Consider the following 27,268-nt stretch of genomic DNA (forward strand, 5'->3'; position numbering starts at 1 on the left):
AAGGAGGAAGGGGAAGGTAGTGTGAAAGGAATTCAGTGAAGAGGTGGTGGCTGGTGGCAGGGAAGAATCAGGTCATCTTGGACAGAATTTCGTTTTTGACTTTTTATTGTAGTAACAATACAGAACTCAAAATTTCCCACTGTAATCATTGTCAAGTGTATGATTCAGTGGTACTAATTACATTCCCAACATTGTGCTACTATTATCAACATCCATTACCCCAACTTTTTTATTATCTCAAGCAGAAACTTTACACCCATTAAGCAATAAATCCCCATTCTGCCCTGCCACCTTCCTGACTCCTGGTACCAGCCTACTATCTACGAAATTTGCTTATACCAGGTATTCCATATAAGCAAGATCATATATTATTTGTCTTTTTGCATTTGACTTATTTCACTCAATGTGATGTGACAATGTTCACCCATGTTGTTTCATGTATCAGAACTTCATCCTTTTTGCAGCTGAAAAGTATTCCATTGTGTACATGTACCACATTTTGCTTACCCATTCATCTATTGATACGCTTGGGTGGTTTCTACATTTTGACTCATATGAATAATGCTGCTATGAACATTGGTGTACAAGTATCTGTCTGAATCCTTCCTTTTACTTATTTTGGGTATAAACCAAGAAATAAGGTTGTTGTAGCATACGGCAACTCTTTTTTTTTTTTTTTTGGCATGGGCAGGCTGCACAAATCAAACACGGATCTCTGGCATGGCAGGTGAGAATTCTGTCACTGAGCCACCTTCACACCACCCCATATGGCAATTCTATGCTCAACTTTCTGAGGAACCTCCAAACTGATTTCTACAGTGGATGTATCATTTTACAATGCTGCCAGCAATGTAAACGAGTTCCAATGTCACCACAATCTTTCCATCACTTGATACTTTCTGTTTGGTTTTTTAGTGGTGGCCATCCTAGTGGGTGTGAAGTGGTATTTCATTATGGCTTTGATTTGCATTTCCCTGATGACCAATGATGTTGAACATCTTTTCAGGCGTCCATTGGCCATTTGTATATCTTCTTTAAAGAAACATCTATTCATGTCCATTGTTCATTTTTCAATTGGGTTATTTGTAATTTTTGTTGAATTGTAGCAGTTAGGGCAGGACTGGAAGAGTCTGAGTCAAAAAGTGGCATGATCTACTTTAAAAGGATCATCTGGCTGCTGTGTGAGTCATCATTGGGAGCAGGGTAGGGAGAACAGAAACAGGTGAGAAATACCAGTGGCTTGTACTAAGGCAATAGCAATAGGGGAAAAAAAAGAGGAATATTTGGATTTTTAAACATTCTGGAGATTAATCTGGCAGGGTTTGTTTAGGAATTGGAAATGGGGTGTGAGAAGAGAAGAGGACTTAATAATGATACCATGCCTGTGAGCTGAGAGACTATTAAAATCTAGGTGCTATTTACTGAGAGAGGACTGTAGAAGGAGCTGATTTAGGGGAGGGATGCAAAGAAATCAGGTGTTTGTCTATAAAACAGATTAATTTTGAGATGTTTAATCAAATAAAGAGGTAGACATATGAGTTCAATGTTCAGAGAGCCAAATGAGACAACCTAGAGCCTAAGCAGTCAGAGAAGAGAAGCGGACCTGTTTCTGGGGCATGTCAGTATTTGCATATGAAAGATGAGGGGAAGCCAGAAAAGGAATTTGAGAAGTGACAATCCATAAGGTAGGAAGAGAACTGAGAGTGTGTTGTCCCAGAAGGCAAGTTAGGTATTTTAAGAGGAAAGGAGTATGTCAGTTGCTGCCAATGTGTGTGATGAGGACTAATAAATGACCATTGGATTTGGTGACAGAGATAATTGACTTGAGTGGAGAAGTTGAAACAATGCATGGTCCCTTCACTCTTAAGAATTCCGATCAGAGATATCGGGCCTTAGTTTAAGGACGTTCTGGGATAAGAGGGAAATACTTCAGTGTGTGTGATTATGGGAATGATACAATACATAGGGGACACTTGATGATGCAAGAAAGAGAGATGATAAGAGGCATGTCCTTGGCTAGGCATGAGTGGGTCCAGGTCACACTGGGGAAATTGACCTTCTAGACAAGATGAGTTCACTCATTGTAACAGGAGCAAAGACATGGCTTATGGATATAGATGCAGAGACTTTGGTATATTTGGTGGTGGGAGCAGGTGGAACTTCTCTTCTGTTATTACATCTATTTTCTTAGTGAATTAAGAGAAATAATGTTCTTTTCCCAAGTCACATAGCATTAAATCACAGAGCCCTCTGTATTCCAGATTCCAAAATATGTTCTTTCCATAACAGCATGGTGTCTTTGCCCCACACCTTTATCAGAGTAAAAAAAAAAAACCAAAAAAAGCTGAAAACTCATCTATATTTTAGGTCTCCTCACTTAGTGTTGATTTTCTGAAGAAAAGTCACCTTCCATTTGCCGAAACTCATATTGGAACCATTTTTTATTCACCAGGGGCCTCTACTAGACTTTCCCACTTACACAATAGTAATCCCTTAGTTGATTTCCTAAAGTTTGCAAAGTTCACAATTATTAATAATAGTCTAATATCCAGAGCAAGATTATGAGGTCTGTATTTACAGCAAAATCTTACAGATCAGTAAACCAAGGCTTAGCAGGATTAAGAAAGTTTATCACCAATGTGCGACCCATTCCTAGCACTGTTCATAGGGTGCAATAAGCAGTTGGTGGACAAAAGAACATCACCGATGCTGTGAATTTTATTACATATTTTCAATTAATGGAAAACTCAAAAAGTATCTTGAATTATAAATACTATTGTTTCATCTCCATGGCTTACTCCAATGGCTCGACAGCATCCTTGTGAACTAGGCTCCTTCTCGCTTCCTATTTCACTGCTCTTAACTTTGTAGCCTGCCCCAAGAAGACAGCCTGCCATGTGCAGCTGTACTCTAGAGGTTGAACTAAGAGAATGTTCCTGTCCTATGTTCCTATAAAAACAAGAAGACCACTCCCAGAAGTTCTTCCAGATCCCAACTGTAGATCTTGTCCCTACTTAGACTTAAACCACTCAGGTGGCAAATAAATGAGACCACCATGATAAGATTTTAGATTAAGAATGATTCAGAACATGAGGCTCAGGTGGGCTCAGCCTTCACAGGGACACTGCCGTTTGGAGGGTACTGAAGAAAAGATCAAGATTAGCAAGGAAGACAACAGCTGAAATGTCTACAAGCAGGTAACCAATTGTCTCTCTTGTCCAAGCGGGAGGGCTGAAATGTGGCTGGTCCAAGTTGGGATGTTTTAAGGGCACAAAGCACATCAGACTTCAAAGACGGTTTGGAAAAAGAATGTAAATTGTGAGATTAATAGCTTTACTTTGAGTAAATATTGTAATATTATGGATATACTGGTTTCAATAACGTTTAAATTACTGTTATTTGTTTCTTTTTTACTTTTACTCTTTTCAAATGTAGCTGTTAGAAAAATTTAAATTACATATGTGCTTACATTTGTGGCTTACATTATATTTCTATTGGACAGCACTGGATTGGACAGCTGAAATTTCTATTATAAGAATATAGAAGTTCAAAAACAAAAGATTTGGTGGAGAAAATTGAGATCTAAGTATCTCGTTCCCTCTTTCTGTCTTCCTTTTTCCTTTCTTCCCTCTCTCTCTGACACACATTTTTGCTCTGAGTTTCTTAACTAATGCCAATTAGGTAAACAATGCCCTTATAACACACTGAATAATTTAATTAAAAAGCTGGACTCTTAAAAATCATAATCATGAGTAGAATTCATCTAGGATTTGTCTAGAGTCAGCAATGCCTCATGACTTTATTGATCTAGAATAAAAATTAAATTTTAGCAAGTCACTAAGGAATATATTTTTACAATAATGTGAATTTACTTCTGAAACTTAGAATCAGATTTTAAGAGGTTAAGGAATCCATCACCAATCCTATCATTTATCTGATTATGATTCTACATCAATGAGAGGATGAATGACCTGTTAAAGGTCAAGGTCAAATTTTAAAAAAATAAACACCTATTGAATGGGAACCATACTAGGTGCCTCTTATAAAAACCGAAGGCCTTATGAAGATCTATAGGCCCTATCCAATGGGTACCTCCTCTCCCTGCTACTTCTTTGACCTCATTTGCTACCAACATGCACACTCTCACTTGGTTTTAGAGCCTGTCTGCTTGGTAGTGTTACTTTAACCTATTAGGTGTGTTGGTGCTTCTGCAATCACTGCTCCTTTGCCTGAAATTATTGCCACCTTACTTCGAAGCTTCTTTTCTCTATTTTTGTGAAATAGCTCTCCTTGCTCCTAACCCCTAACACTGCCTCTTCACATACCTGGGTTATTTTTCTCCATAGCAGGAAAGTGCTATGTATCTGTCTTTCCCACCACCACCTTCCCTCCCCAACCAGAAAGCAAATTTCAAATCTGTTCCTTGTTATATAATGTATAGTAAGTAATCAACACTTCCAGAATGAATGAAGTTCTAACTCCTTTTTTTTAAGAAGCTCCCAGTCTACTGGGAAAGACACTCAAACCAACCAACCAAACACCCAGTCAACTTTAACATGCCATTCAACGAACCACAAAACATGTTCCATTGCATTTACAACACACATTAAAATAAGAACATGTTACTTGGTCATACTTCCTTAGTCCATGCCCGGCCCACTGGGGAAGGTTGTTGAGTTCAGGCAGCCTCTTTAATCTCTTCACCCTTCAGTTTCTCCATCTGCAAAAGGAAATTTTTTTTTTCAGGAATTAGATCATCTTTGTAAAACTCTTACACAGCGCCTGACGTTGAATAAGTGCTCAAAACGTGAACAATTTTATTATAGAAATATGATATTGATCCAATGGAGGCACAGATGAGCTCAGCCTGGGGAGTTCAAGGGAAACGAAGAGGACGTAAGCCTAAAGCCCAGGTGCTCCATGCAGATTAGTTTATCGTTTAAGGAAGGGTGAGAGTATGGACAACTTGTAGTCCCTTAAGCATTGTAGGTATAAAGACACATCATTATTTACCTTTGTCTCTGATCATCAGTCTACATTTAAATTAGAGCGTTGGTTTAAGAACAGAACCACCTCCCAAATACTGAAACACCAGCAGCCAGGATGTGCCTGGCATACATTTTGATTTATTTCCAACAACAATTTTCTTGTTTCACATGTGAGTGGGAAAAATCAAGGAAGTTCAAAGGTATAATTCAAATGAAATATAATACTATATAATCAATGAAACTAAGTTAATTTTGTTATCACATATTGTCTGGGTGATTTATAAAATATCACAATTTCTATGAAATTTAATTTTTCCATTTCAAATAAAGAATATGATATTTTCTTCTGTTCAATGAAACACAGACATTATTTAGACCACAGCATAGACTATGATTTGCCCAGCATATGTACACAAAGAACGTGGAAGTTCAAAACTATAAACTGCCATGATAATTTGTTTTTGCAAATAACATGCAACTAATATCAAAGAACTAAATGAAACACACATGTATTTTTACTTAATAACAATTATCTAGAAAAGGCTGAATTGTTATTGTTCTCTATTAGTTCTATTGCGTTCATGTTAAATGGATAAAAGTTGAATTGAAAGGTGACATTTAGGCCCTTTCCTAAAAAAATGTGATTTCTCAGTCTTTAAATGCATTTTCTTGGCTTGTGTTTTCATCTAGGCAACTTTTCTACTTTAATGTTATTTAAAATTAAATTTGTTCTTTGTTTTGTTACAATGCTTAGTAAGGTAATAAGTTTATAAATCATAATTAACTACTATTTTCTGGTCTACTGCCCTTCTGAATTGCTTTCCTTTTTATTTTTTTGTTTTCTTCTTTTCTCATGTAATTTGCCTTATGCATACTTTATGTCTGAGATGGGCAGACCTCATTTTCAAGATATGTTGTGCTGCCTTAACTGGAGCAGGAACCATGTCATGAGTGGCACACACATAGTGTGTGGATGCACATGCTTGCACATATGTGTCAACATATACCTGTAAATAAATGATAAACATGCTTGCACATGTGTTAATATATACCTATAAATACATGGTAAACATGCTTGCACATGTGTTAATATAAGCCTGTATATAAATGGTGAACATGCTTGCACATGTGTGTTGATATATGCCTGTAAATAAATGATAAACATGCTTGCACATGTGTGTTAATAATGCCTGTATATAAATGGTGAACTGTCTTCTGGGAAGCATCGCTTTTTAAAGGCTATCTTCCCTGTTGCTGGGTACAATTTCAGAAACTGACTCTGGTATTTCAAGGACTCCTTATGGAGTCCTTTTGCACATGGATGGGAGTCTAAATACAATTATAATGAGTCTTCAGACATTTCAGTAACGTATTAAAATGACCAAAGAGAGTGTCAAAAGACCTCAGTCATGAGGATTCAACTTAGGGAATGTGGGTGACTCCACTAGAATGCAAAACTATAGATGGCAGAATGGATTCTTGCAAATGCCTCTTTCTTCATTGTATCACATCACACAATTCTTCTCTAGTGGCTTATCTAGAAAAAACTGTGATTGTTAGCAAGAAGGGGTGCAGAGGTAAGTGGTTATAATTAATGGGGCATAGTCCTAACTCTATTAAAATATTTGCAAGTGCTTCCACACCCTTTGGTAAACACGACTTCCTCCCGCCCCAAGCATTCTTCTCCTGGTCTCCTTATGCCCTGCTACATTCTCTTCCTAACCTCTATCTTTCTCTTTGCAAGTCCTTATAGTTTGTCTTTGTTAGTTTTCATTTCATTCAGTTGAACTATTGTAAGTTTTTAAAATACATGATTTATTTGTACAATTTTTGGAGTTGATCTCAGGTACTTTTCACAGTTTCATCATACGTTTTGCAAGAACCTTTTTCACCTCTGTAAAGTGTAGGGACAGGTGGGCGGTGCGGTAGTAGTTCAGTGGCAGAATTTTTGCCTGCCATGCTGGAGACCTGGATTCCTGGTGCTCGCTCACGCGAAAAAAAAAAAAAAATACAGGGACAGCTGCCCCTCATTTTCTCCAATCTTTCCCCCACTTGCAAATCTAGAGTGATAACAATTCATAAATCTTAAACTTCATTCTTGGTTTACTTTGCGGCCCTCTGTGAGTCATTTCTATTGCATGAGGCCACCTTCAATGGTTACCTTGCATCTGATGCCACAGCAAATCCACAGCCTGCAGCACTCTCCTCGCTCCCAAGAGCTGAAGGGCACCAGAGCCCAACGCTGGGTGGCCGGGCCAGGCCAGCACCTAGAATAGGTCCACCGGCGGCCACATCCATAATTATAAAATTATTTCTGTGCTGACTTTCTCAGTCCTCAGGGCCCTAGATCTTACCTTCCACCCTTGGTCTCTGGTCTGGTATACATGGTATCACTCCTAACAGCTCAACATGTAGACGTACCTCTGCAAAGCTTTATGGTTAGGAATTCGCTCAAATGCTCAGCCTGCTTTCCTGCTCCTCATTTTCCTTAAAATGATGGGCCTCCTCTTGTCTGCATATCATAAAAAGGGTCTGTAATATCAGCCCTGATGATACCAATCATGAAAATGGTTCAAAATTATAATTTTGTGCTAAATAGGAGCAATTCAACACTCCAGACCCAGAGACACTCTAGGTAAATGCAGTTACAGACAAGAGAGAAATAACACAAATGCAGCATTTCTCTCCCAAATTTCCTTCTTCTGTCATATTCAAGTGCTCTGACACTGAATTAGAGAGTATCTGGTTTCTGGAAATGACTCTTTCACAAACCTTAAGTAATCTTAAAAAAAGGAAATGTGGTTTTAAAAAATTCTTTCCTGGCCTTTTCCTTATTTGGAAGACCCTGCTGCCCTATATCGTAAGGGCACAGTACAGGAAAGAGGAGAACTTCTTGCCTTTTTTTTTTTTTATAGTCCAGCACACCACATCTCAAAGTTAATGTGAAGATTAGTGAAAATGAGGTGTAAAGTGCTTAGAAACATAGTAGATGTTCAATAAATTTTAGTTCACATACACATTGCAAATTAAACATCTGCATAAAGACTAAACGGAGTACGTTAAAGATTTATTTTTACTATATTGATTTTTTAATAATAATAAAGCTTTTTCTTCCCTCCAGAGGGAAGGATAGAGAAGGTAATTTCTCTGGAGTCTGTGTTATCCATGTAGGTTAGGTTTGGTGATGCTAAAGGAAGTATCCTCAAACCTCAGTGTGGTTTATAACAACAAAAAATTATTCACATCTACACTGCATGACTATTTTATGTAGGATGTGGCCTGAATCACAGCATTTTTATGCCAGGACTCAAGTTGAGAAAGAAGATTCTATTTGGAATATTGCCATTCTCAGGATAGAGAGGCCATGTATGTTGGGACCACACAATGGCTTATAGTTGTGTTTCAATGTGCACACATCATTTGCACTCCCATTTCATTCACCATGCAAGTCACATGGCCAAGCCTGAAGGTAACAAGGCTGAATATTCAGGCCTTCTCCAGTGAGACACAATAGAAATTTAAGAGTCCCGTTTCAAAGGAAGTAGATATCTTGAATAGAGGCGAGAATTAATACACAGGCGGATATCTACTAAATGACAATCATTTGATGCCAGATACCAATGTCCTGGTTCCCACCATGTCATAATTTGCTGTGTGACCTTAAGCAGCTCACTGCCCATATCTACAAATGAGGCCATTGTTAGTTAGAACACAAATACTCCTAATCTTGTTTGCTTACTTCTTGGGATTGTGAGAGGAAGGGTTTCGATCATTAATGTGTAAAAATGCTGTGCAAATCAAACAAGTAACGAACAGTCCAGTGGAATCCAAGTGTCAGATGCCTCCGTGTTTATACGCTTCACACACCTGGGTTTAGTCTCGGATGGAAGTCCCATTACTGTAGAACCTGGCAATCTCTGCAATGAGGAGCAAGAAAACAAGTGAAAATCTGATTCACCGTTAGATTTTAATTTACACTACTGTTTTCCAAAAGATGTCCAAATATGGAAAAGGGGTATCATTTTAGATGAAAGGGGAGTCTCTTCATTCTTGAGCAGACTTTAGACTTAGGCATGAACAGGACGTATTCTCAGAGAGGTCTGACCAGTAGGGCTTTTGCTCTCTTCACTTAACACAGGCAATTCTTTTAATGAGAGAAACATATCCTGAGTTACTATCTGTCTCCACAAATCAATGTCCATATTTAAAGTGGGATAATGGATAGTTTTCACTTAAATGTGTCTCTTTCAATCAATCTATTTAAGGATAATTCCCGGTCCCTACTTGGCTGGGTACAAAGGGTCTTTTGTGTCGCATTTGAGGTCTAACTTAATTTACTGTGTGATCTTAATTAAATCATGTTTACTCTTCTGTATTCAATATTAGTTCTCTCCTTTGACATCTCTTTGCTATAAAATGTCTGGAAGCACCCCCAACTTTAAAAGTCTAAAACTCTGAGGTATAGTATCAGATCCTAAATTATTGTATTTTATTTTAAAAAATTTATTAGAGAAGTTGTGGGTTTACAAACAATCATGCATAAAATACAAGATTGCCATATACCATCCCACCACCAGTAACTTGCATTGATGTGAAACATTTGCTACAATTAATGACAACACTTTTAAAAATAATTGTGCTATTTTTAAAAGGCAGTCACTTCAGTTATGGTTGATGAAAGATTATTAAAATCATACTATTACCTATCATCCATAATTTACAATAGGCATAGTTTCCCATATACCACCCTATTATTAACTGTGCTGGTTTGAAAGGATGTATGTACCCTAGAGGAGCCATGTTTTAATCCTAATACCATTTTGTAAAGGCAGCCGTTTCTTCTAATCCCTATTCAGTACTGTATGCCTGAAACTGTAATTAGATCATCTCCCTGGAGATGTGACTCAATCAGGAGTGGTTGTTAAACTGGATTAGGTGGAGACGTGTCTCCACCCATTTGGGTGGATCTTGATTAGTTTACTGGAATCCTATAAAAGAGGAAACCTTTTGGATAATGGGTGAGAGTCTAAGAAAGCAGAGAACAACATAGCCACAAGAAGCAGAGAGTCAAGTGACCTTTGGGGATAGATGAAGGAAAACACCTCCGGGGAGCTTCATGAAACAGGAAGCCAGGAGAGAAAGCTAGCAGATGACGCCGTATTCGCCATGTGCCCTTCCAGCTGAGAGAGAAGCCCTGACTGTGTTCGCCATGTGCCTTTCCACTTGAGAGAGAAACCCTGAACTTCATTAGCCATCTTGAACCAAGATATCTTTCCCTGGATGCCTTAGATTGGACGTTGCTATAGACTTGTCTTAATTGGGGCATTTTCTCAGCCTTAGAACTGTAAGCTTGCAACTTATTAAATTCCCCTTTTAAAGAGCCATTCCATTTCTGGTATATTGCATTCTGGCAACTAGCAAACTACAACATTAACACCTTTTATTATAGTATTGTGCATTTATTATAATCCTCAAAATAACATGCATATACTTTTACTATTAACTATAGTCCATCTTCTACAATGGGCTCCCTGTGTTTTATAGTCCTATGCTTTTTCTTTTAATTTTTACTCTAGTAACATATTTATCCTAAAGTTTCCCTTTTAATCACAATCACTGCTATAGTTCAGTGCTGTTGGTTATACTCACAATAATGTGCTGCCATCACCACCATCTATTTCCAAACCTTTACCATCAACCTGAACAGAAATTCTGTAGAAGTTAAGCATTAACTCCCCATTCTCTAATCCCAATCTATTTCCTGGTAACCTACATTCTAAATTTTAACTTGATGCGTTTGCTTATTATACTTAGTTCATATCAGTGAGATCATACAGCATTTGTCCTTCTGTATCTGGCCTTTTTCATTAAATATACTATCCTCAAGGTTCATCCATGTTGTCACTGGCATCAGGACTTTATTCTTTTATGGCTGAATAATATTCCATTGTGTGCATATACCAGATTTTCTTTATTCTTTCATCAGTTGATAGACACTTAGGTTGCTTCCATCTTTTGAAAATTGTGAATAATAATATTATGAACACAAGTGTGCAAATATCTGTTTAAATCCCTGTTTTCAGTTCTGGGCACTGCCTTGTAGAGGGACTGCTAGGTCATTTGGTAAATCTAACTTAGCTTCCTGAGGAAATGCCGAATTGTCTTGCACAGCCACTGCACCATTTTATATTCCCACCAGCAATGAATCAGTATTTCTATCTCTCCACAACATTTCCAACACTTGTAGTTTTCTGTTTTTTGAATAGTGGTCATTTTACTGGATGTGAAATGATATCTCATTGTGGTTTTGGTTTGCATTTCCCTAATAGCCAATAATGTTGAACATATTTCCACCCTTTTTAGCCATTTGTATTTTGTCTTTGGAAAAATGTCTATTCATGTCTTTTTCCCATTTTAAAAATTGGGTTATTTTTCTCTTTAGTGTTGAGTTGTAGGGTTTTAAAAATATATTCTGGATATTAAACCCTTATTAGATATGTGGTTTCCAAATATTTTCTTCCATTGAGTAGATTATCTTTTCTTTTCCCTTTGATACACAAAAGATTTTTTTTTGAGGAGGTTCCATTCATGTATTTTTTCCTTTCATTGCTGATGCTTTCTGTGTAAAATCTAAGAAACATTGCCTACAACAAGATTTTTAAGATGCTTCCCTATGTTTTCTTTTAGCAGTTTTCTATTCCTGGCTCTTAAATTTAAGTCTTTGATCTACTTTGAGTAATTTTTGTATATGGTGTGGGATGGGGCCTCTTTTATTCTTTTGAAAATAAGTACCCTGTTCTCCTAACACTATTTGTTGAAGAGACTATTTTTTCCCAGTTGAGTTGACTTGCAGCCTTATCAAAAATTAAGTGGCCATAGGTGTGAAGGTCTATTTCTGAATTCTCATTCGGATTCATTTGTCAGTGTATCTCCCCTTATGCCAGTACCATGCTGTATTGACCACTGTAGCTTTGTAATTTGTTTTAAAGTCAGAAAGCGTGTGTCCTCCAACTTTGCTCTTTTTCAAGATGTTTTTGAAAAAGATAGTTGGGTAGTTGGTTCCCCTTACTCTTCCAAATAAATTTGTTATTTGGTTTCTCCATTTCTTCAAAGTAGGCTGGAGGAGTTTTGATTGGGGTTTTGTTGAATTGTAAATCAATTTAGGTAGTATTGGTATTCGAATGATCTTCAGTCTTTTGATCCTTGAACACAGAACACCTTCCCATTTATTTAGGGATTTAATTTCTTTTAGCAATGTTTTATAGTTCTCTATGTATAAACCTTTATGTCCTTACTAAATTTATCCCTATATATTTGATTATTTTAGTTGTTATTATAAATATCATTTTTACTTGGTTCATGTCCTTATTAAATTTATTCCTATATATCATTTTAGTTGTTATTGTAAATATCATTTTTACTTGATTTCCTCCTCAGGTTGCTCATTACTAGTGTATAGAATACTACTGATTTTTGAGTGCTGATCTTGCATTTATTAGCTCTTTTTTAGCTTTTTTGTAGATTTTTCAGGACTTTCTCTATATAGGATCACGCCATCTGAAAATAGTGAAAGTTTTACTTCTTCCTTTCCATTGTGGATGCCTTTTATTTGTTTTCTTAGCCAAACTTCTCTGGTTAGAACTTCCATCATAATGTAGAATAGCAGTAGTGACAGCTGGAATCTTTGTCTTGTTCTAGATCTTAGAGGAAAAGCTTTCAGTCTTTCACAATTGAGTACAATGTTAGTTGTGGGTTTTTCATATATGCCCTTTATCATGCTGAGGACGTTTCCTTTTATTCCTATTCCTAGTTTTCATAAAGAAAGGATGCTGGATTTTGTCAAATGCTTTTCCTGCATCAATCAAGGTGATCATGTGATTTCCCCCTGTGTTGGTCTGCAAGCTTCCAGAATGCCATATACCAGAACTGGAAGAGCTTTTCAAAAGGGGGATTTAATAAGTTACAAATTTACAGTTCTAAAGAAGTGAATGTGTCCAAATTAGGGCATTCAACAAGAGGTTACCTTCACTCAAGAAAGGCCAATAGATCAGAGACATCTCTGTCAGATGGGTAGTCACATGGCTGGCATTTTCTGATACCTTGCTCCTGGGCTCCATTGCTTTCAGCCTGTGTTCTTGTGGGGGCTCCTCACTTTGCTTCTCTGGGGCTGGCTTTCATCTCTTGGCTTCCCATGGCTCTCTCCCATTTCTGGCTTGCTTAACATCTCATAACGTTAAGCAGACTCCAAGCGTTTCCAAATATCTGTGTCTCTGTTCTCTATGTGTCCACACCTATGTCAGGTCTGCTGTGAAGTTTCTCTCAGCTCTGAGGCTTCTGTCATTTCTCTCATTTCTGTCAATTCTCCACAATATTCCCTCATTTAAAAAATTCCCATAAGCTAATCAAGACCCATCTGCAATGGAGTCACATCTCCATCTAAGCAAAAGTTAGTACTCACAAATGGATGTCTCACATCTCCATGGCGACAATGTAATCAAAAGATTCCAGCTTACATTATTGAATCAGGATTAAAAGAAACAGCTGATCCCACAAGATTGGTTCAGGATTAAAACATGGCTTTTCTAGGGTACGTACTGTCTCAAACCGGCATGCCATTCCCCTTCAATTTTGTAATGTGGTGTATTACATTAATCTGTTCTCTTGTATTGAACCACCCTTGCATACCTGGCATAAAACCCACTTGATCATGGTGTATAATTTTTTAATGTGCTGTTGGATTTGATTTGAAAGCATTTTGTTGATCACTTTTGCATCTTATTCATAAGAGAAATTTGTCCGAAATGTTCTTTTTTGTAGCATATTTATCTGGTTTTGGAATTGGGGTGATCTTGTCCTCACAGAATGAGTTAGGTAGTGTCCCCTTTTCTTCAAATTTTTGAAAGAGTTTGAGCAGGATTGATATTAATTCTTCTTGGAAAGATGGTAGGATTCATTTGTGAAGTCATCTGGTCCTGAGCTTTTCTTTGTTGGCTAGATTTTTAATGACTGATTCAGTCTCTTTATTTATAGTTAATCTGATGAAGTTTTCTATTTATTCTGAGTTCCTGTGTCTCTAAGAATCTGTCCATTTCATCTAGGTTGTCTAATCTGTTGGCATACAGTTAAGAGTATCCTCTTGTGGCCATTTAAAAAATATATATTTTTATTGATAAATCTTCACACACATACCTTTTATACATGGCATACAATCAATGGTTCACAATATCATCACAAAGTTGTATATTCATCACCATGATCATTTTATTGAACATTAGCATCACTCCAGAAAAAGAAATTTAAAAAAAGCAACTCATACACACCATACCACTTACCCCTCCTTCTTTGACCACTAGTATTTCCATCTACCCAATTTATTTCACCCTTTGTCCCCTCTATCATTTATTTATTTTATCCATATTTTTCACTCTTTTGTCCATACCCTGGATAAAAGGAGCATCAGACACAAAGTTTTCACAACCACAGAGCCACATTATAAAAGTTATACATTTATACAATCATCTTCAAGAATCAACCCTACTGGAACACAATTCAACACTTTCAGGTACTTCCCTCCAGCCACTCCAAAATAACCATAAGCTAAAAAGGCATACCCATACGATGCATAAGAACACCCTACAGGATAACCTCTTGGCTCTGTTTGAAATCTCTCAGCACTGACACTGTCTTATTTCTCTCTTTTCCGTTTTGGTCCAAGAAGTCTTTCTCAATTCCTTGTTGCTAAGTCCCAGCTCAGTCTGGGATCTTGTGACACTTTTTATTTCTGTGGGGCAATAGAAATGCCCCCCTATTGTTTCTGATTTTGTTTATTTGCATCTTCTCTCATTTTTTCTTTGTCAGTCTAGCTAAGTGTTTATCAATTTTATTATTCTTCTCTAAGAACCAACTTTTGGTTTTCTGGATACTCTGCTGGTTTTCTATTCTCAATTTCATTTTCATTTATTTCAGCTCTAATTATTATTATTTCTTTCCTTCTGCTTGCTTTGGGATTAGTTCTGCTTTCCTTATGCTTGCTTTTTTAGTTCCTCCAGGTGTGCAGTTAGACCTTTGATTTTAGTTCTTTCTTCTTTTTTATTCTAAGCATTTAGGGCTATAATTCCCCTCTCAGCACTGCCTGTGTTACATCCCATGAGTTTTGATATGGTGTGTCTTCATTTTCATTCATCTCTAGATACTTACTATTTTCCCCTACAATGTCTTCTTTGATTCATGATTGTTTGTGTTATTTAACTTCCATATATTTGTGAATTTTCCAGTTCTCCACCTGTTATTAATTTCCAGCTTCATTCCATTGTGGCCCAAGAAAATACTTCATATAATTTCAGTCTTCTAAAATTTATTGTGACTTGTTTAGTAACCCAACACATGGGTCACAAATGATCCATGGGAACTTGAGAAGAATATATATCCTGCTGTTTTGGGTGCAATGTTCTGTATATGTCAATTTGGTATAGTCCAGTTCTTTGTTTCTTTATTGAGCCGCTGTCTAAATAGTCTATCTGTTGATGAAAGTGACATATTGAAGTCTCCAACTATTATTGCAGAGACATCTATTACTCCCTTAAATTTTGCCAGTGTTTGCTTCATATTTTTCTGGGCTTCATGGTTAGGTACACATATATTTATGATTATTATTTACTTTTGGTGGACTTTTCCTTTTATTAAATGTAGTGTCCTTCTTTGTCTCTTATAATAGCTTTGCATTTAAAGCTTATTTCTTCTAATAATAGTATAGCTACCCTAGCAATTTTTGTTACTCTTTGTGTAGAATACTTTTCCCAACCTTTCACTTTCAACCCATTTTTTTCTTTGGTCTGAGGTGAGTGTCTTGTAAACAACATATTGGATTATGCTTTTTTTAATCCATTCTGCCAACCTGTGTCTTTTGAGTGGGGAGTTTAATCCTTAATATTCAGTGTTATTAATGCAAAGGTAATACTCATTTCAGCCATTTTGTCCTTGATTTGTATATGTCTTATCTTTTTTTGTCTCTTTTTTCCCTTTTATTTACCCTTAATGATGATCTTCATTTCTTCACCATACTCCAGCTACTCTCTCCTATCTTTTTTTTTCAACCTGCAGAATGCCTTTTAGTATTTCTTATAGGGTAGGCCCCTTGTTGACACACTCTCTCAGTTTCTGCTTATATGTGAATATTTTAAATCTCCCTTATTTTTGAAGGATAGTTTTGTTGGATAAAGAATTATGGCTGGCAGTTTTTATCTTTCAATACCTTAAATATTTTATACCATTGCTTTCATGCTTCCATGGTTTCTAATGAGAAATCAGAAGTTACTCTTATGGCAGATCCTTTGTATGTGTGAATTGCTTATCTCTTGCTGCTTTCAGAATTCTCTCTTTGTTAATGGCATTTGACGTTGTAATCACTACGTGTCTCAGAGTAAGCCTATTAGGATTTATTCTGTTTGAGGTATGCTGCACTTCTTGGACATGTAATTTATGTCTTTCATAAGATTTGTAAGTTTGGGGGCCATTATTTCCTCACATATTCTTTTTGTCTCTTTTTCTTTCTCTTCTCCTTCTCTGACACCCATGATGAATATGTTTGTGTGCTTCATGCTGCCTCTCAAATCCCTGAGACACTGATCTTTTTTATCCATCCTTTTCTTTATCCATTCTTCTGTGAGATTTCAATTGCTCTGTCTTCTAACTTGCTTATTTTTTTGTCTGCCTGTTTGAATCTGCTATTGTATACCTTTAGCACATTTTTAATCTCTTCTATTATGACTTTCACTCCCGTAATTTCTGTGTTTGAAAAATTTTAAAGTTTTCTTTATGGTCATCCAGTGCCTTTCTAATATCCATTATCTCTTTATCCATACTTTCCTTCATCTCTTTGAACTGATTTAGATTTTTCAACTTTTTTAAGTTGTTCCAAATTATATGTCTGCTATGAAGTTTTAATTTATTTCTTTGAGTGGGCCGTATCTTCCCATTTCTTAGTATAGCTTGTAATTTTTTGCTAATATCTAAGCATCTGATTATATTGATGACTTTACTCTGAAGAGCTGCTTCTCTCTTTTGCCTAGAGTTTTATTGCTGATTGGCTTTGCTTGAAGGCTGTTCTTTGACTCTTGGTTCAATTTATTCTAGACTTTTCTAATAGCCCGTGTTGAACTGAGCAGATTGTTTTCAGTTCTTCTTCATCTGATTCTTGCCTTGTGGTACACATTTTGAGATTGTACTTTTTGTGCAGTTGTCTCACTTCCAGGAAAAACCTTCCTTTCCTCTATTCCTTCTCTGGAAATCTTGGCCTGTCCAGTTGTAGATCCTTCTCCCTAGCAACTATCATTTGTTTAAATTCTCTCCCTCACTTAGTGCTTCATTTTCCTTGTGCTTTCTAGTTCTGGGAACTTCCTCTCAATTTTACCTCTCCTCTATTATTTCCATCCATGATGCTTTTCTGCCTCCTGTTTCCTCCTCATTAGGGTATTCCACTCTAGGGAGCCAGATGGGGTCAATTCAGAAAGATGGGTCATTCTATAAAAGTTCAATTTGCATTTAGGTGGTCCAGCCAACAGAACCTGAGTTTGGTGGGTAAACCACTTTTCTGCTGCAGCTTCTCTCCCTACCCAACCTTGGCCACCCTTATACATGAAGCACTCCCAAGCGATTTGTGTTCTACCTTGCTTCTCTGTAGCCTCAGTAACCAGTGCCTTGATATGTGTGGGATTCTACTACTCTCCTGTGAGTGACTCTAAAGTCTGTGACTATGGTGGGAGGGATCCCAGCCTCTCTGTTTCTGAGGAACTCTCAAGCTGCACTGGCTGAGAGAGGACAGGGAGTGAGACTGGCATTTTAAGATGGTAATTTCCTACCTGTTTTTTTGTTTGTTTGCTTTTCTTCACTTTAGCATTTGTGGAGTCCTCCAGTCTCTACTGCCCTCCAGAGTTTTAAGTAAGTGTGACTTTTTCCTTTTATTTGCTTAATCTCTGAGAAGTTTTTCTCAGGTGATGTCTTACATTGCCACCTTGTTGACATCACTGACCCAAAATTAATTTCATAGAAGATAAAACCAACCTGGAAGATTAAAAAAAAAAATTGATCTGCAGGTTGATGAATCCACAAAGTTATATGGTCCTCCCTCAAAAGCCTTTGACTTAGGGAAGGATTCATAAAATGGCCAAGTTGAAGGAAATTTTCATGGTCATTTAAAGAAATTTCCTACATGTCAATTGGTTTTATTGTATTTTCATAAATATTTCCAGTGGCAAGAATGTCATTACCTCCAAGGCTATCTTTTTTATAGTAAGGTGCTTTGGGTTGGTCAGATAAAATTTCTGAAGTTAGGCCAATTACCCTTAAACATAGGTTCAAATTTAATCCTGTGACTTCACTGAGCTACTATCATCCTCCTAGAGCCAAAGTCAGCCCCTTTCCCTGCTGATGATCCTTAGTTGTTAACACCTTCAGGATAAATATTTAAAGCTCCAGTGTCCAAGGAGAGAAAAGCAGCCTGCATGTTCTCGGTTCTGTAAGTCTTCATCCTAAATTTCAGGTCCTTCAACTCTCAATCCAAATCACATAGAGCAGATATGATGTCTCCACCTCTCCAATATTTAAACCACCCATTGAATCAAGAGGAAAACCAAAGTTAGGAAATTCTGCCAAGTAACAGTTAAAGTAATTTGAAGAAAAATACTCTTGTGCTACAGTTAGGAAGACAGATTAATTATGACATGCTTAGAAACCATTAATATGTGTGGATGCCTATCAAGTAATTATACAAACCCACACACACACACAAGAGAAATAGATTCTTGCGAGAAATTTACATATATAAATTTGAAAAGTTCATTTCTAAACTCTGCTATGATTTATACACCCACACTTTGATAATTTGAATTATGTATTAAACACGTACTTAAAAATAGTCATCATTATAATATGCTTTCCACAACAATGTGTTATATTTCTTGCTGGGAATTCATTATTAATATATATTTATAGGACACATTCAAATGAATCAAGAAATGTAGCTGCATTTATTGATAACAAATGAAATTAATGAACCATCTGTGAATGAGATTTTAATTTACTGTTACCTGAAACTTAATAAAACCTTAAAACCCAATTTATAAATTCATGAAAATGTTATAAATGAGATCTCTTAAAAGACAGGAGTGAAAGAAAAATAATGTGTTCCTACTATTTTCCTTTTACAAAGCACATTCATTAAAGACTTCAATATGAATATGACATTGCAATGACTTACAAAATATAATCAGTCAGATCTAGCTTAGACAACCTACTAATGTGTCTGTGTGTGTGCATATGTATGCATGTATATATTCTATGAAATTGACTACAATAGCTTCAAGACCCCACGTGGATATGAGACAAAGGAAAGATTACCAGAGAATAAAAACTCAGAGCATAAAGAATGTTAATTGTGGTGTTATTTAAAACACCATATTATAAAATCTCAATGCATTCTAATGAATCAGAGGATTTATTTAAGTCTAACAATGGCTAAGTACTTCTTAAAATGAAATCAGGAAAGCTTAGAAAAGAGAATTAAAAATTGGAGTCCATTTTAAGATTAAAAGTCAGGAAATAAAGAAGCACTGCGTATAAGGTCAGTGGAGATCTTGAAAATTCTTTGTGATTTCACCACCTTATTCAACTTTCTCTAAAGCCAGTTCTTTGTTTCATAGTCAAGTCATTAGACCCCACCCTTAGCAGTATTTTCTCAGCCCCTAGCTTTGTACTGTTATTTATTTCCTTTTCTGCCTCATAGAAATGGAGACTTAATAAAAGCATATTTTATTTCCAATCTGTTATTTCATGGTTCTTGCTCTGATAATCATTACTTCTCTTTATTGCAAAACAATTTCTTTTTTAAAAGCCATGCATCTTCAATGGCCATATTTATGTTCTGGCTATTCCATAAATGATAGCAAGCTTCCCTTTAGCTACTCTGGCTCTTCTCCATGGGGTGGGGACAAGGATGGATTGAATGATATACAGGCTTCATTTATGAGTGAGGATCCTGTTTTGACTCCCTTAGGCCAGAGGTGAACAACCTAAGCAAAGTGGGGACTTGATAAACTACTCAGATGTTTTTGTCCAAGTTACCCTCGAAGGCCCATAACCCTAAATAAATCTAAAGAGAGAGGGAAAATGCTCATATGATTTCTAGAAACACAAATATTTTTCACAGTCCTGCGCCCTTATGAAACAAAATAGGGAAAAAACATCTATGGAAAAGTCTTACTGTAACTATCAGGATACTTGGGTACAAGTCTAAGCTCTACTACGAAACCCCCATGTGATCTTTGGACCTTAGTTTCCTCACTTATAAAATGCAAATTCACTTTCACTTAATCACTGCCAAATAAATGCAATTTTACTGACCTGTCTTCATGAATGAGTGAATAAACAAATGAAAATGAGAGAGATTTAGCCATTTAGTCTCCAAGCGCCACAGGTAGCAAGTGTCTGCACCAGAGTTGGAACCCAATTTTGAAAAAATTATATAAAAGTTTGCCTCTCCAGGGATTGTTCTAAGGGTTGATATGCCAAAAAGTTGGGAATAGAAAGCCTGTCCAAAGTATTCTTATCTCTTTTTTATTTTTTATTTCTTTTTTTTTTTTTTACAATTTTGTAACAATCCTTCCTCCTCACTTCTACTCACAAACAGAAGTTAAATTCATTCTTAATTTGTTTTCCTTTGTATTTGTCCTATTGTGCCATTAGTTGGCCATCTAGTACACATTTTCTGTTTTCACTGTGGCTCTTTTGCACTCTTCCTCTGAAGGAATCAAAAAAGGACAAAATACTAACAGAATCACATCCCAGGTTTGCCCACAAGAAGGAGAAGGAAGTCACTTAAGGTGACCCAGGAGTTATATTTTTACTACTCTATAATTTTATCCCTATGTAATTAAACACACAGACATAAGTCTGGAACCCAGCTAAAGAGAAATCATGAGTTTCAGGATTTTTTCCTCACCTCTAGCCAAACTTAGTCCATATAGCCTTACCTTGCGGATCACTAAGGGGTCTCCTTTCCTTTCTGAGATGATGTGATGAACTACAAAGCAAGAATAATCACCACAAAAGCTGCTGTGAACTGTGTTTTCCTTTACAGTTCTGTTGGCATGACTGAAATATAAAGCATTATGTTTTGGTGAGAATTATAACAAGAAAATTGAGAGAGCAAACCAAGACTTGCATATGTCATATATTTGGTCAAATATAATTAAATATATACCCCTCATGAAAGAAAAATACCTGCAGTCACCCAAATTGTGGTAGTTTTTTTTATTTATTTTTATTTTTTTTATGTCAACCCTGGAAAACTAACCCAGGGCGCCAGCATCCCCAATCTTGCTTCCCACAACAATCTATCATAATCATTTCCCAAAGAGCCTCATAGAGCCAGTTTTACCATCTTCATTCCTCCATGTTGTTAGCAGAATAGTCTCTTTAAACTGTAGCTGTGACCATTTTCCTTGCTCATTTACAAACCTAAAGCAGAGAGCTCACCTCCTGTGCCCATCATTGGCATTGACCTCTTGGTGCCTCTTCACTCCTGCTGGGCTTAGTCCCTGGAAGCTGCCTCTGAGACCAACAATGGACTTTGCTCAGGCTGTTTTGGCAATCTGGTATGTCCTCCCTACCACTGTCCACCATGAAGACCACTGCTCATGCTTCCAACTTCACCTTCCTCTCCTCTGTGAGCTGGTTTTGTTTGTTGTTTGAGCACATCAGATAAAATTGTCATTTGTGACCCATCACTGAACTCTCTCATGGCCTCTCTGTCATCACCCAGAATTTATTTTAATAAGGGTTGGTTTTCTTTAGAATGTGGTGAGTTCCTTGGGAGCAGGAATCACATCTCATCTAACTTCTCCAGTGTCCAATACAGGGTTTGATATTTAGAAAGCATCAAATAAATATCTGTGGTATAAATAAACAGAAGTGCAATTCATTTTCCCAATTTCCTGTCATATGCCACAGAACAACCCAGTCTGATGCTCTAGAAAATTATCTCCATTGTCTCAGACTTCGCAATAACTCAGACCCCTGTCTATAACACTTATTAATCATAATAAATTTGAAATAATTTCTCTTTGCAAATATTCAGGGTCTCATCCATAACTAAGTGAAATACAGTCTAAAATAATCAATCATTATTTTCTAAGCCAAAGACCCTGTAATTAAGGAGTCCATCAATGTGCCAACAACTCGTGGGAACAGAAATTAATTTTTGTTTGTTAAAGGACCCTAAGCATAATATAGATGGGCTCATTGTGGAATGGGTCAATAAATTGCTTGTCTCATTTCACTTATTCTTTTGTATTTAATTTCGTGGGAAAGTAAAAAAGTCATAAAGTTTTACCCTTTAAAATCATAATTCTGCCCACTATCTTATTTACTTGTATTTCATTGTAAAATGCATGGAAGGAGGAATCAAACACCTTGACGCACTTATGTCAGGCAATATAGACAGTGACCTATTTCACCTATTTCATGCAATCTTCTGTTGCATTCTTTCATTCAACAAATAGATACTGAGTGTTTTCTATTTGCCATGTACACATTGCCATTTTTCTTTTGGAGAAGATAAAACCTAAGTCCCAGAGGATGGGTCTGAATTGCCCCTGGGCTTCACAAACAGTAACTTGCAGTACCAGAATTAGAACCAGGTCCTTCTGATAGGGCTCATGTCTGCTCCTAGCACACCTTTGGTTCATAAGTGTTTGATGCTGAGGCCTTACTTGATGTATTTTTTGATGCCTTTTCTTTCTAGCAATTGAGGCTAGTTGAAGAAAAGTCCAGAGAGGACGACATTCTTATTAAAAGATTCCTTTGACATATAACCAAAGCATTTCTGAGCTGAAAGAGGACTTGACAACCATCTCATCCAGTCCTTTCATCTGAAAGATGAATGAACAAGTATTCATTGAGTACTGTCTGTGGCCCATTCCCTTATTTATGCATTCCACAAATATTTATGGAACACCTACTATGTGTGAAACAGTGGTAATCACTTATGTCATAGTATTGGACAAGACAGATTTGCTCTTTCATGGACATCAAAATGTTGCTTCAAGAGATTGGGATGAGATAAAATTAGACAAAAGCCTCCTGGACTTTTGCAAAACTAGGGCTTGTTTAATGAAGTTATACTGATGTGTCTTGGCTACCATGTTTAGACCCATGAAAGATCCATTTATAAATCAGAATCACACCAGGAACCCATGCTTTTTCCAGAGAGAGGACAAGGACAAAGCACAGCAGCAACTGGGTAGAATGAAAAGCATTCCTTTTAGACTGGGGCAAAAGAAGGTATTGTAGAGTCCTCTTCCACAAGAATTCAGGTCAGGTGCTTTCTTCTATAGCTCCATGAGCACCCTGTATTTACCTCTGCTCAGGTACATGGCCACTCTTTTCTGATAGTCAGACGACATGCCCGTAGCCTCCACTAAACTTCAGGCTACCTGAGGAACTTCCAGGAAATATGTTTTGCTTGCCAGGGCCCCTCCTCAGTGTGTTCTCGATACTCATTCACTGATAAAATGAGTGGGAAAAAGTATTTGGCATAAGAGAAGTGGGTTTTACATAAAGTGAACTTTAATGAAAGTTACAGCAAAAGCGAGGGATTATTTTGCAGTGGAGTAACAAGGGCTCTGATACAAGGGAGTGACCAGCTGAATGTAGGTCAGTGTGGAATAGAACAGAGAGAGTCAATTAGAGGAAAATCAGCAGAGCTTGGAGAGCACAGGAAAAGAGCAGCCCAGGAGAAACTTAAACTCCTATGCATTATATTGTCCCATGACAGTAGAAGCTGATAGATTGGAACAGCGCCCTAATGAATAGGTAAATAAATATTTCTATCAGGAATCCAAGCAGCAACTCTTATAGTTTGTTTTACATAATTACTCTTGAGATAATGATATGGTAAGGTGCATGTAGTCTTATCCCAATAGTCTTGATTTATTCAATTAACAAATATTTTTAAATTGTTTATTAATTGTTAAGCACTGGCATACAGTAGTGCTTATGATTTAGGCTTTAAGTCATTTCAGCTAAATGTTTTATATGTTGTCACATATATTTGAATAAAACAATCTCTCTATACACTGATATAGATAAGTAAATGTGTTGTGAGGAACCCAACTCACAACTGGAGCCCAGATTGGACAACAGTAATTGTCAACTCATTTTCAGAATGTTGCCGTTGGACATAGCCAATATCTTGTCTGGTTGTGCCAGATGTTACCATTTCTCATTTAATTTTCACATCTTTGTTCCCTATGATGGCAGATTTATCTTCCAAAGTTCATTTGCACTGGAAAATCAAGGTTTTATTTCTGATTATAAAAGTGAGATATGGTCACTGTAGAAAATTTGGAAGTCCAGAAAACATCCAACTAAGAAAAAATCATTGTTTACATTATGTTATATTTTCTATCAGATGTTTTCCATTTTTTAACATAACTGAATTCTCAGTGAAAGCTTAGAATCCTCTTATTAATTAATATGCATTTTACATGTAAATATTTTTAGGTGGCTCTGAATAATGATAATACTATACTTAAACTTTCTAGTTACTGGAAACTGTTCTAATCCATTGACATTTACTAATTCTTTAATCCCCACAACAAAGCTATGAAGTAGGTCCTTCATTTCATGTATGAAATTGGCTTCATTTACAAACGGGAAAAAAAAGGCAATGAGAGTGTAAAGAATTTGCCCAAGGTCACACAACTTGTAAGTGATGGAACCAGATTCATAATCCAGATGACCTAACTCAGACCTTACATTTTAACCACTAGGAAAGGCTTCATATTTGTAACAGCCTGTGTTATTGATAAGCCCTAACCCTATGTTAACTTTTCGTCAAAGTAAAATATGTGCATAACTTTACATAATAGGTTCCCTAACTATCTCCAGCACAGCTTCCATATTTCTCCTTTGCTAAGCAGTTTACACTCTTCCATCAGCTGTCTATCTTCCAAGCCTGCGTTTCCATTTCTTTTCAACTTAGATGTTCTCCTTTGTTCTCCTTACCCAATTAGGAAGGAGTAGAGACAAACCCATGTGTTCAATGTGCCATATCTAACTGAAAGTACATGACAATGATTCTAGGTAGAGATTTATTGCCCCATTTGAAAGATAAGGAAATTAAGGTATGGAGGCTTTGTAGCATACTTAAATCAGAAGGTAGTGAGTGGGTTTGTGAATGATCTGTCTGTAAGAACTCTGTCCTTAAACCTGTGTCACTCCTCCTGAAGTGTTTTCTCCACTTATCTTAGATCTGACCAGCCAAGACCCAACCCTGTTATGTATAGTTTGCTCTAAAATCCAAGTCTGAGGAAAGATATATAGGATTTCCAAAACTTTATGCTCACCCTCCAAATATATCCTTAATTTATTTCCTTGAAAGAAAATAAAATAGTATATGAATGATGTAATGGCTTCAGGCCAGAGCTCCCTATAATCCTTCTACAAATCTTGGATTGGTTTTCCCCATAAAACTTCCCTGCTCAGGCCTCAAAAACACACACAGGGCAGGCCACGGTGGCTCAGCAGGTAGACTTCTTGCCTGCCATGCCAGAGACCTGGGTATGATTCCGCTGCCTGTGCATGCAAAAAAACAAAACAAAACAAACAAACAACACACATATAGACCTCTGAGCCTATGGTTTGCGTTATCATCTCAGAATGTTTTATATATACATATATATATATATATATACACACACACACACACACATATGTATACATATGCACACACACACATATGTATACATATGCACACACACACACATATATATATTTGGGTGTGGGTGCATGCAAAATTAGACCAACTGGGTGATCTGCAACAGTTTCTTCAAAATATTTTGCAAAGATTTTTCCCCTCTTTTCTTGTAGTTTTCTGATTTAATGACAATTTTTCTTTCAATTCATAGCTTTGATACTGTAGAATGTTCCATCAGACAAAACTAGGTACAGATTCCGGCTTTACCACCTACTTTTGGGCACACAATTCAGACTGTCTGTTATTCCATTTCCATATATATAAATTGGGTCAATAATGCTCAGTTCTCAATATTGTTATGTAAGCCAGAGTATGTGCTTAAAAGATATTGATGAATAAAATTAGAGTTAATCCTGATTATCAGAGTCAGGAGAGAACATATCGATTATTTTGTTTACATTTATACGTTCTCTGGTGAATTTTTCTTCTTCACCCTGGTTTTTCTTTCCAATATTTTATTGCAAAACATTTTAAACAGGGTGGGGAATTTTAAGCAGGTGGTACAGTGGCAGAGTTCTCACCTGTTATGCTGGAGACCTGGGTTCACTTCCTGGTGCCTGTCCATATAAAAAAACAAAAACAAAAAAACAACATTTTAAACATGCAGCAAAGAATCTTTACAGGGACTACCCAAATACTTACCACCTAGATTTTAGCATGAACGTTTTACTATAGTTGTTTTTAATCACATCCATTCATCTATCCATCCCTCTATCCATCTATCAATCCATCTTTTTTTACACATTTTTACACAAGTAGATTGTAGACAGTTGTACACTTCTACATAAAGATTGCAGTATGCATATTAATACTAGAGGTTAATATTTATTCACAATGCCTTTCTTTCATATAAAAATTTATATACAATGAAATGCAAAGCTTTACAAAAATGTAGAGCTGTGTCCCAGTAGCCATGTTTCTTGGGGGGGGGGGGAAGAAATACAAAAATACAAAGTGTATATTCATTGAGATTTTATAAACGCATTCTTTTCTTGGTCTTTTATTTTCTTTTGTGGTATATGCATTATTTAATTCAATAAATGATTATCATCCTTTGTGCCAAACATTAGTAAGATCTGTATTAATATGATGCATGCTAGGCAGAAAAGACCGTGACTAATTCCTATGATGGAAGTCTGGATTTTAAACAACAGGGAGAGAAGTGCTACAAAACATTTATGACTAGAGGAACCCACAGGCAAAATCACAAAGAACGGAAAAAATGCAGTGTTTTTAGGGCAAAATGAATTGTCTTTTGTAGCTTGAGTCCAATGAGAGTATATACATTTGACAAGGGGACAGGTAAGACATATAAATTTGTTTTACTTAAAATTACCTCCCCAAAGACAAAGAACTACGTGAATTAGAGAAATCAGCAATAAATTTTGTGCTTAACAGATTACCACTGAACAACAACAGCAAAAAAACGACACTCTGACAACTCAGATTTCAGCTAATTTTATTTCAC

The 27,268-nt window shown here is 36.6% G+C and overlaps 1 long non-coding RNA gene across 1 annotated transcript in view; it reads right to left on the reverse strand.

The window, feature by feature from the left end:
* Positions 1-13,470, reverse strand: part of LOC143660340 (uncharacterized) — a 32,131-nt gene extending 18,661 nt beyond the window's left edge. Inside the window, exons 1-3 of the long non-coding RNA XR_013163966.1 lie at positions 13,447-13,470; positions 8,856-8,905; positions 4,637-4,720 (exon numbers count right to left, since the gene is read on the reverse strand). This is a non-coding gene — a long non-coding RNA (uncharacterized LOC143660340). The remainder of the gene's footprint in view (positions 1-4,636; positions 4,721-8,855; positions 8,906-13,446) is intronic.
* Between the last annotated feature and the right edge of the window lie 13,798 nt (positions 13,471-27,268).

The sequence above is a fragment of the Tamandua tetradactyla genome, chromosome 16, assembly GCF_023851605.1.
Source record: "Tamandua tetradactyla isolate mTamTet1 chromosome 16, mTamTet1.pri, whole genome shotgun sequence".
In the NCBI taxonomy this organism is placed as follows: domain Eukaryota; kingdom Metazoa; phylum Chordata; class Mammalia; order Pilosa; family Myrmecophagidae; genus Tamandua; species Tamandua tetradactyla.